The following is a 10,078-nucleotide window of genomic DNA, read 5'->3' as shown; positions in this document are numbered from 1 at the left end:
GTGCGTGTGAAGAACAAAAACCAGTAAATGATAAATTGATAATGCAGGCCAAGCAGAGAGGAACGCAAAGCAGACAGTCACCTCTACGTTGTAATCTTCTACAAATAACACATACATGTACATGTACATGTAGATTCATAAGCAGAAAACGAGATATTGTGAGCGCGACAGACAGACTCACACACACACGCGCACACACACACACAAACACACCCCCCCCCCCCCCCCACACACACACACAGACTAGGGTCCAGCGGATTCTGCCGGCAGAAAAATTGGCAGAATTCGGTACTTTTTCTGGTAAGGTTCATGCATGTTTGGTATGTGGATAAAGAAATGGAGCAGAATCCGAGGAATTGCCCGCCATAAGGTTTGTATGGTTCTGCCAATTTCACTGCTTTTCGAGCAGAATCTGCCACCTTTTCGATCAGAATCCGCCGGTCTCTACCACAGACACACACACCACGAGACCATAAATCTGAAACGGCATGCATTTTGACACACACACGCACACACACACACACACAGTCACACACAACACACACACACACACACACACACACACACACCACGAGACCATACATCTGAAACGGCATGCGTTTCGACGGGCTTTAGAAGTCCACGAGTTAGGTGATCCACATCAAGGCAATACGCACCACCAGCCCAGCTACATGTACCGATATCTCATACTAGACAGCAACTGAACGCGGCACACATACTACACACAAGAGCGCGTACAACGGCAACTTTCTCCTTATGCTTACGGTTGTCGAATACAGCGTTGACGACACACCGAGACACACAGAGGAACACAAACTAGGGTCTACAATGTACACACATACATGTACATGTGCATGCACAATGTACATGTATACACAGCTATGCGTTTGCGTGTTTTCATGCTCCCTTCAAAGGTTTATGTATATGGCATGTATGATTTATGTTGCTTGAGTACGCCCACTTTGAAGGTCGAAGTTGGATTATACAGGGCGTGAACAGGTGAGATTTTTATGTCTAGCTGTTAATTACCCTTACCTTAGCCCACCAAGGAAATACGAATAATCAAACTCGATGGTGCTCCAACTTCATTTCGACGTAGAAAATTCGCTGTTTGAACATCTCAATTTCAAAGGGTACCCACTGATTTCGATGTGAAAAACGTTTCCTGATCGCCATAAAAAATTTCCTGCCGACACACACCATAACAAGCTCCAAGTTCACTAACAGGGGCCACAAACGGTTGCTCGTCATGAAGATGGTTCGACACTTTCGACCAAGTTCGTTCACTTCCGTATTCAGTTGACAATTATTTTTGCCGTCATCAAGACTTATTTGGGCCCAAAAGCGCAAAAATCAGTGTAAGTCTCGATTAGTGGCAGAGATATGTTTTTTGCACGCTTGAGGATGGACTGCTTGCGCAGCTTGAAGGCAGGAAGGTGAATTCGCTTAGACTTCGCGAATCCAGCGTAGAAAACGGCTGGAATCGACAGAAACATAGGCGAAACCTTGCCGAATATTTCCAGAGATTTGAAAAAGTCAGCAATGTCGCGTACGACAGCATCATGGATCACTGGGGCGACGGGAAAATGTCGTACCGTACATAATGTCGCTGGATTATGCATGCATAACAGCCGTGGCCTATAGTCAGTTTCAAAAAGATTAGCAATCCTGGCGATCGCCCGGGGAGTTTGCCGTCTTACCGTATGAGCGCCCGAGGGCTGCCTGGAAAAACTCACTGTGAACTCGAAGAAATATTCCGCGCGAAAGCATGAAAAATGACAACTCACTGACGTCGGTACTCGTACATGACTTTGTGTTCGTCTGGTTTACAACAAACGAGTTCTTCCTCGTATCGATATGGAGTCAGAGAGGACATGTCGAAAGTCTGGTAAATTTTGACGAGCGGGATGCGTCCCAATTCGTTTTGTGACCAAATAGATTCTTTGAGCTGCCGTGGATGCAACTCTCACGATGTGACGAAAACGGCATTGACACAGACTCATTCCCAGGGCCTTGATGTGGCAAAGCTATCCGTGTGACTTCGACGACATTTTGAGAAAAGCAGACGCCTGTGAAAGCTGATAGAAAACGGCGTTGACTCCTAAATTCAAATAAATTGGCGATCTTGAAATACTAAAATAATTCTCAAACAAATCGATCGATCCAGTCCGTGCGCCAAATTCAAAAAAGTCGTCTAGAAGTAACATTAGTTGCACTTTTATTTGCAACCGCGGGAAATTTGAGAGGTCTGGAGAAGAAAATTCTCAATGGGACTCAAAATTGACAAACAAGACGACGACCAGCGCTCGAGCATAGTACCTTTTCGCCATTCCTTCGTGCATGATACCTATTCTAATTGATAAACACTACCCTCATGTTTCGTTTCATGCGCAACGGACGAAGCGAAGTGTCTTTTTTCGTCCACGAAAGAAAGGTAAGGAAATTGTAGTCTTCGCGACACCCTTCGGATTATTTAGTGGGGCATTGTGGGCCAAGGATATTTTTTCTTTTTCTTTACAACTGTCCCCAGGTACTGAGACGGCGCTGATATCCTAGGAGTTCTGTTAGTGCAAAATGCCAGGTTACTGACTTATGGCGAGGTTTGTCCACCCAAAAATATGGGAGATTTCTTGGATAACATACACACAATAATACAGTGAATGGTATTGCAGTGGGCATCCAAAACGGTTGAACCAAACAAATATGGTATGATACCTAGAGGCTAGGCACACAAAAATCACTCAGGAATTGGACGCAAGTCCCGGGACCTTGGTGCGTCATTACGCCCGGACATTGAATGTTTGCCGGCGCACGGCTTTTGCTTCACCACTTCATACAAGTTTACGCACTCACTCAATTCGAAAGACTGGAACGAGACCAAACCGAATGTGACAACTAAGAGCGAGTTGTGCATTTGTTGGAACAACGTTCGGGCATTGCGAGAAGGATATCAGCAGGGTCCAACAATGGCAGCAACAGCACCAGGTGATGATGGAGTACCAAGGAGCTTGTATCATGCACATTACAGTGAGCAACAAGAGAAACCGTACTGTGGTACGTGAAATCAGAGCCTGGGCAGGATGATCGACACTGTACACTGTGCTACAGCGCCTCAATTGTGCGAGAGAAAACAAACAGACCAGCAAGCACAGATCATGAACTGGTACACAACATTGACAAAGCACAAACCGCACAGCAAAGTTACAGGGCATAGCCGAGCGTTTTGTTGCCAATGAATTGCTTGAGAAGGGAGCAGTATTCCTTGTAACATTGCATGGAGTATAGGAGAACGCAGAGTCAGAACCAGGCGTAACAAGGCAACGGCTACTGTACAGGGGACAGGCTTGACGATCACTTGCATACTCGCAATTTTGGTACAACCAGGAAATTAGGCATCACGTCATACCGAAGTGGCTTCGACACGCTACATTGCATTCATAGCTGTACGGTGAACCTGTTACACGAGCTTCTGTGAAACAGACAGCATGCCAATGACCTGCAAGCACCAACAAACGCAGCCGGTAAAACAAACGCTACATAACTGCCCAACATAAACTTGTACATGCTGATGAGAAGCAAGAATGTGCTTGATGTTGGAAGTTATGCTCGCATATTCAAAAGCATGCATGGAAAAACATCAATGACATTGTTCACGAATACAACAGAAACATCATACAGGGAGAGTAAGTAATCCTTCCTCCGTTTTGTATACGCGCACGCGCGCGCGTGGTAGATAAATCCGTTTGGCATGACTTTCGATCGAGGTTGCGTTCACCGTAGAGATAGGTGAACTCGAAGCCAACACCTCTCACTTTCGCTCTACTGCCCCTTTGGGGCCGGTGCGATCCTTGTGCTAAGTTGTGGTAGTGGCTCAACAGAACAGGACAGGTGTGTGTGTGTGTGTGTGCACACGCGCGCGTGCGCGCATGTGTGTGTGTGTGCGTGTGTGTGTATGTGTAAGTGTGGTTTCTGACCTTTTCTCACAATCGTATAAGTTTCAAATTTTCGTGAAAACCCAGCTACACTGTGACCGGTACAATCGCATGTCGTTTACTAGTATCTGGCGGTCAGTCACATGGCATGTCGGGTATCCAACAGCACCGCACTGACAGCTTATAGACCTTATATTTAGTATTTATAGTCCTACTTCAAGTAAATGTAGACAGTCAGCATCATGAAAGTTGCCATTACGTAGAGTTAAATACAAGCCAGTCTCTAGAGATGAGCACGACTGTCTCAGGGTAATACTAGTGATAAATACAGGTACTTCGAAGTACTGTCTTTTTGATCTGTTAAGTTAACAAAAGATGGCTTTGTAGCTTCAGTCGTCCAGAATATTCATTTTATTCCGCGGTTGCCGCATAATCGACACGCAACTGTACTTGTGCAAATCTCCAAACGCTACGTAACTGGCCGACATTTACTTGTCCACGGTGATGAGAAGCACGGCTCCTAATTTTTAAATCATGAAAGGATTACATATGCAGGTACATGCATACAATGTGCACTATCCTGAAGTCGTGCGCAAATATTCAAAATCATTCACCGAACACAGAGAGGCGCACATACCGTAAAGTACCGCGAGAGCGCCCCACCTTGATTTTGCTGCGACAGATTTATATAATACAGCCAGGGAAAGGAAAATCGTATGGCAGAGTGCAACGAAGTTCGTACGGTGTGAGCAACTTAGTGTACTAAGGTCACACTAAGCAGGTTTTTGTGTGGAGCTCGTGTCCGCTCGAAGGCACAGATTGTCTGCAGAACGTGCAATATGTGTACAAAGTTCGTGTCGTATAACCTACAGACCGGAGACCACCCCACAATACGACCCCGAAATGACGAGATGGTGGGGCGCTCTGGCGGTACTTTACGGTACATGTAAATACGAAGGAACCACATGCGCAGCAAGGAGATTAGTCATTACTTTACTTATGAGTTGATGGATAGAAGTTTCCTTTCAGCTGACCATTACCACTCATGAAAGCAATAGTGAGTGCTGTTGTTCTGATTCACAGGTATATATTCGGCACTTAGCGCAATGTGTTTTCGAAGCTAGGCACACGATTTGCATGAGGAAATCATGCAAAGATGTGGCATAAGGCCCTACAAACATGACCTAGGTAAAGGGATGCCATTATTTGCATTTGCAGTACTTTGGCATAGGATAATTCGTGGATGATTGTGTTGATCAATTTCACATAATTTCACGACAGGTCATAGTTTATTTAGTGGGGTGTTGTGGGCCAAGGATCTACGACCATGTCTTTTGCATTTCGAACAAGTAGACACTTTCAACAATTCATACAAAAAATGCCTTCAGTGCAAAACATACCGTTCGGACACACCAGGCAGTCCTTTCCAGCCTTGATTTTCAAGTGCAGACGTATCCACGATGACCTTCGAGTGAACTGCGGCTTGGAACACTTTGAATACGAACCACACACTCAAACTAACTAGACCACCGCATAGCTAGTGTATTCACGGAGCCAAAGAAGTCTCCTTTTGCCCCCACAGGGTCTTGGTTAGTTCTCAAGAAGGGACGAGAGCCATACCTAAATCCAATAAATTCTCCAATTCCAAAAGCCTCAAATGAAGGCGTCTTGGTGACTTCGTTTCCCGCGGTTGCAAATAAAATCAGCCCTTGAGTACCCCTTGGCGCACGGACTGGATCGATGTGCCGGTGTATTCAACAACACGTAGCTACAGCGCAGTGACTTCCGTGTTCACTCACACGGTTTCAGTGTTGTGTGTGTTCACAACTTCACATGGCGTGAGCCAGTCAAGTGTCAGTCAGTTCGGCAGGAAACGCGAGCTCCAACAACAAGTCGTTTGGCGCAGCCACCTTCTTTGTCTTGACTCTTGTACAAAAATTGTACCAGCGTGATCACCAAAACAATGAAAAAATGAAGAAAAAATGTTTGACTTGAAGATTTGCTGGGATTTGAACTCACAACTTCATGGTCAGCAGACAGCATTCATAACCACAAGGCCAAAAAGGAAGGGATAAATCGTGGGTTTTGATAACAAATCGATACTGGCTTCCAGGGCAAATTATAAACCATGGGAAAAGGCAAGAAACCTGGCCGAAATTCTAACTCCTTAACGGTTGGTCCAATTGTTCTGAAACCTTCACAGAACAATTTGCCATGCCCTAACAAGCCATTAATTTTATGTACTTTGTTGTCCAAATTTCCTTTATCTTCATACTTTTTAAGACCCAAACTTGATTGCTAATCCTTTTGAAACAGACTGTAGGCTAGTGGCGTTGCACACTCTTGTTATGTACTCTTGGTAGTACACATTGTGATTGTTGACAAGCATGCAGCGGTGAATCAATATCAAACAAAGAAGTGGGTCACTACGAGTACTTACTGGGGATAATTGCGCGGCTTTGTCCCGGTCTCTCTGCATACTGGAGAACGAGCGCTCGGAACAGAATGTTGTCGAAGGCAAACCCATTGGCCGGCAAGACAGCAATGATTATGTACACAGGTTAGTGGTCGTCGAGCGGTGACTCGGCGGCAAAATCCGTCCACGTCCGCTACGGAATGCCGAATGGTTCGACCGAGTACCCACCGCAACAGTGCTCGTATTTCGGCAAAATGTCCTTTTCACCATTCACGACGAAATGTTTCGGCATCTGGCTCGCGGAAGAAAGACATACTAGTAGTAGTAGTAGTAGTGCGAAGCTCACAAGCACTCAGTCTCACAGCCCCGTTCAGCGGTTCACTGCACTTACATCAGGTGCTCGCTGAATGCAGTGAAAACAGGGAAGAATAAACTGTTGCTCGAGCATCATCGCTAACGGCTATTCTAGCTTCCTTATTTTCTGACAAGAATAAACTTCAATGTGAGAAAAGCAAGAACTGTTTCCCATCGTTTGTGCCTGTCACCAGGTCACGGGTATCACTAGTTCTTCAACAATTGACACTACTGCACTGGAGATCTAACTAGTATCATTAAAGTCATGATAGCAGGAGTGCATGTACTGAAACAGATCTACAATCCTACATGATAATATTTTCATCCTGCATTCTCAAAAAACATTCAGTCATGTCACATGATGTGTATTTTGTAACAAAATGTACATGACTAAATGTTAGAATGCAGGATGAAAATATTGCACATCACTCATCACTACTACACTGTCTCTGCAGTCTACAATGTAGTAGCGCCATCCGTCAGCTCGTGCTAAACCTTGACGCTGCCCTGAACTGAAGCCAGTGAAGGTGCAGGGGATAACCTTGTCATACTCTATAGGAATGGGTGGGTGGGAACTCACGCTGGGAAACCCTTCCGTGCCAAATAGCACAATCTAAAGGTATAATATTATTATTATTAATTATAGTTGTTGCAAATTCAGCACGGGGGGGGGGGGGGGGGGATTATCCTTCCTCACACGTAACGTTATGTGCATAGCGTAATACACATGATATACAACGTCACACACACACACGTATGCTCACACACACACACACACGTACGCACACACACACACACACACACGTACGCACACGCACACACACGCACACGTGTGCTTGCAGCTTGCACACATCATGTCCAGTGACAACTGTCAATCTCAAAAATCATTAAAAGCACAAGCTGAAACACATACTCACAGCAGTCACAGGTCACCAAGGGCCTTAGATTTACAACAACAACAACAACAACAAAACTGATACAAATGTACGTAAGAAGAACAGGTAAAAGCGCGACACAACAAGCACTTGAAATAGCACATCCTATAGGTCCTCTCACTCACAACTAGCCAACAACAGCACTGAAATTCATGAAAACCTACTTTACACGGTAACCACGGCAGTAAAACAAAATAAGAAAAAAGTTTTTGATCTACATGGAGCGTTGGGGCTGCTCGCGACAACGTCACAAGTGAACTCAGAGGCATTGTCACTCTTCTGCTGCTCACACTTTACATGGCTCCGTATGCGATCGGGACACAAGAAAACAAATAATTATCACCAAAGAAAAGGTACAACGAGGAGAGAGCAGGAACAAGAAAACACTGCAGCAAATATTCTGTAAAAAAACGAAAGAGAGGAAGGGAAAGGAATTTAAAAAACCAGATAAAAAGCTAAAGCGGGCAAGGGCAGTGCAGGGTAGAATACTTTTGCCAGGTGTGCGGCTACGCGAGTGTGCATAGCTGTGAGAACATGCAGTCTGATACAGCACAGGTTGGCAAAGGGCGCATGCATCGACCTGCTTGAACCACTGTAGTAGCACAATGAAAAACCTTTCAAAAGTTTAAGAACACTTACACAAGCACACGCGTGCGCGCGCACAAACACACACACACACACACACACGCTGGTAGAAGCAAAGAGACTCAAAAAGCACCGGGGGCCGATGCTAGACATACTCACGGCGATAAAATAAATTAAAAACAGCTGGCAAGCGCAAAAAAAAACAAAAAAAAACAAGAACTGCAGAAGTAAAGAAGTACAGAAAAGAGTCCTAGTGTCAAAATGAGACGACAGGATGAAGGAAAGCTGAAGCATTGCAACTCTCGGCGCTCATCTCAACCAACAAGCATACGGCAGGGCGTGATGAGAAATGCGAAGCGCAGACCGCTCCGCAACAGCAGTGCATGGCGGGGAGGGAGGGGGGGGGGGGTGCCGTGCCATGGTACATAGATAAGCATCACAGGACAGGACGCACAGCTTGGAGAGTGGTGGGGGAGGAGTATTGTGATATCACGGTTGATTATGGCCCAACGTTTGTGTATAACCGATCACCGGCCGGCACGTAGATGCTGCAAATTCTCTACTCTCAAAAATGGCGCACGCACGCACGCACACACACACACACACACACACACACACACACACACACACACACACACACACACACACACACACACACATGGATCCCTGCCACTGGCCATCCTTCACGACGAAGACGTAGGCATGAGTTGCACGGCACTCAGCAACCCTGCACAGAGCCCATCTTTCTCACTGACCAGCGGGCAAGCAGGCAAGCAGAGGAACTGACTCTAACCTCTCACATCACCCTCAGCATCAGGTCTACACCGATTGCAAACTGCTCAGAGCAACTCACAGTACTAGCTCAGAAACCGCCGGTCAAGTAGTAAAAATCATTACTCGGAGCGATGTTAAGAATTCACTCAGTCGTCGCCGAGATCATCGGATTCCCCGACCTGTTCTGACTTGCGCTTCCTGGCTGAGTAGCTGCGGGGCATGCCGGTACGGACACCCCTCTGTAACTGTGTCAGCTCAGACTGCACAGAGTTGAACGTCTCGGTGGCCTCGTCGAGCTCCCGCTGCAGCTTCCGACGCGACGCCTCTTCCTCCTGTGAGCACGCACACATGCATACACATACACACACACACACATGCACACGCACACGCACACACACACACACACACACACACACACACACACACACACACACACACACACACACACACACATGTCCATTGCAAACGCCAAGAACAATGCGACACAAAGTAGGTAAGTACACCAGCAAAGACGATACTAGACAAGGTGTCTACCTCAACCGACAAAGCGCTAATACTGCAACACCAGAAAATTTTCAAATAATCTACATGGAGATAAAAGTTCAATAATAGCTACGAAAAGTATGAATGCAGCAGACATCACCACGCAACATGACAATTTTGTTCTAGGTTTGAAATTGTGTTTATCCAGAATCGATTTTCAAGCTACGATCATCTGTGGAAATATGGAACTAAAGACATTTTCAGTGGAGTTTTCATTTTTTGGTAACACAGGTGCAGCAAAACTATACCTAAAAAATAATGCCACCAGGTAGTGCTATCAGTACAATACAGCCCGACCTCACTTAACCGCTCACATCTGTTTTCCACAAAAAATATCCGGATAGGTGAGGGAACCGGATAACTGAACACCGGTTATGTTGGATGCATCACGTAGGCTGTAAATCTGCAGCCAGCTATTTTCTTCCGGATGGTGAGGGATGCGGATAAAAGAGGACCGGATAAGAGAGGTCTGACCGTACCCACCAGCACTTGCATGGGAGCAAGCCAAACTAACCGATACTGAAGAATAAACGCTACTG

At 45.8% G+C, this 10,078-nt stretch overlaps 1 long non-coding RNA gene across 1 annotated transcript; it reads right to left on the bottom strand.

Moving 5' to 3' along the window:
• Positions 1-2,793: 2,793 nt before the first annotated feature.
• LOC135824944 (uncharacterized) lies at positions 2,794-5,523 on the bottom strand. Its single transcript, XR_010554982.1, has 2 exons — positions 5,333-5,523; positions 2,794-3,496 (listed from the first exon to the last, which is right to left on the bottom strand). It is a non-coding gene; the product is annotated as an uncharacterized LOC135824944 (long non-coding RNA).
• Between the last annotated feature and the right edge of the window lie 4,555 nt (positions 5,524-10,078).

The sequence above is a fragment of the Sycon ciliatum genome, chromosome 9 (assembly GCF_964019385.1).
Source record: "Sycon ciliatum chromosome 9, ocSycCili1.1, whole genome shotgun sequence".
Lineage (NCBI taxonomy): Eukaryota > Metazoa > Porifera > Calcarea > Leucosolenida > Sycettidae > Sycon > Sycon ciliatum.
The sequence above is the reverse complement of the archived record's forward strand: the minus strand, read 5'-3'. Positions and strand labels throughout refer to the sequence as shown.